General features: G+C 35.9%; 1 pseudogene; it reads right to left on the bottom strand.

The window, feature by feature from the left end:
- Positions 1-210: 210 nt before the first annotated feature.
- Positions 211-739, bottom strand: LOC149239764 (eukaryotic translation initiation factor 5A pseudogene; annotated as a pseudogene).
- Between the last annotated feature and the right edge of the window lie 923 nt (positions 740-1662).

Below are 1662 nucleotides of genomic sequence, written 5' to 3'. Positions count from 1 at the left end.
TCCCTTACAAAACATATACAAATATTGACATAACTTTAAGAGCCTCAACCTTAGACATTCCTACAATAAAATCTGCAAGATCTACATCTTTGAGATGTTTTTGAATCCCATCAATATTATCTCTACAACACGGTAATACCAAGAACAAAGCTTCGGTTGTTGAAGCTTATTTTCACACTCACAATTCTTCATAAAACAATACTTTTCCAGTCACATTGAAATCTTAAGACCTTGGACCTTGATATTCTTCACTTTTGGACCAATATGTTTCAGCGAAAAAATCTGTTCCTCTCCCATTGCAGACACAACAGTTACAATAAGGTCTTTCCCTCGTCAAATCCAGCCTTGATCTGGGCCAGCAGTTGCTCATCAGTAGGCACCTTGAGATCATCCTTGGTCTGCCTAGATTCAGTCAACAGGCTAACAAAACCATCCTACGAGTCACATGAGGGACATCGCAGTTGTGTGAAAATGGCACAATATCTTCCAGCTTTTTACCACTGAAGATGTCAATTCCTACATCACGATGGCCTTGAAGATGTCAATTCCACTAAAGATTGCCTTACCACTGAAATGTCAATTCCACTGAAGAATTTTTTACAACTGAAGATGTCAATTCCACTGAAGATGGCTTTGATCACTATCTAGTTGTTCTTTTAGATGGTATCAGCTTGCTGAGGGAATGCTTTGGAGGCTCCTACATCACCTTGGACACGAACTGGTGGTCATCGTTCGACATTGCTCCCCAAAACCAGACCAGACGAGACACCAACCGCCACATTTCTCAACGCATCTTTGATAACATCAATCCCTTCTTCAGAAATGAAATTTCCATAAATATTCAATAGATCAAAGCCATGCTTATTTATTACAACTATATTTGATAACATTTTAATAGAAACAAAGCCATTCTTTATAGATTTTTTGATCTCATTACATCGATTGTTGATAGTTTTTTGATATGAATATTCGTTACATGGGTTGTTGACAATTTTTTTATATGAATATTCATTGCAATGTGTTATGATAGATGAATTCTCAGAGATTTTTTTGAGTTATGGACAACTCCAAGTGGGTTAACGACGCCTTGAAATACATTGTGAAGCTTCTTGATATGTGCAATGTCGTTAGCTATAACACTGCTGATGTGTAACATTACCAGATGTTGCTTCAAAGCACTGCTCACTCTCTGTATCATGCAAGATAGACATCAGTAAGATGAGTGAGGCCCGCTTGTAAAGGCAACCAATATGTTGGTCGACTACAGACGTGCAATCACCAATGTTCATGCCAAATGTAATCCTTCTACTTCGAGAGTGAGAGGTATTGTTCATGTTTCTACGTGGTAAAAAAATTATTAGATGAAGGAGAGGAAAATCCAAAGATTTCACTGGCCAGATTTACCTAGCCAAACCTATAATAGGAGCACCTTCCATGTAAGTGTAAATATGAAATAATTTAATAGTAAAATTAAATGTCATATTGATAGTGAAACAAGTTTAGAAAAATGTATTTGAAATTTTAGGAAAAGACAACTCTTACAATAATAATAAGACATACATTAATATATTGAGGCATTGACAAGCTTTTGTGATCTATTTTAGGAATCTGTAAACTCCAAAAAAACATATATTTGAAAATTTGGGAAAAAACAACTCATAC

This window comes from Pinus tabuliformis, chromosome 8 (assembly GCF_031772625.1).
Source record: "Pinus tabuliformis cultivar Carrire ecotype Pingquan chromosome 8, CPIR1, whole genome shotgun sequence".
Lineage (NCBI taxonomy): Eukaryota > Viridiplantae > Streptophyta > Pinopsida > Pinales > Pinaceae > Pinus > Pinus tabuliformis.
The sequence above is the reverse complement of the archived record's forward strand: the minus strand, read 5'-3'. Positions and strand labels throughout refer to the sequence as shown.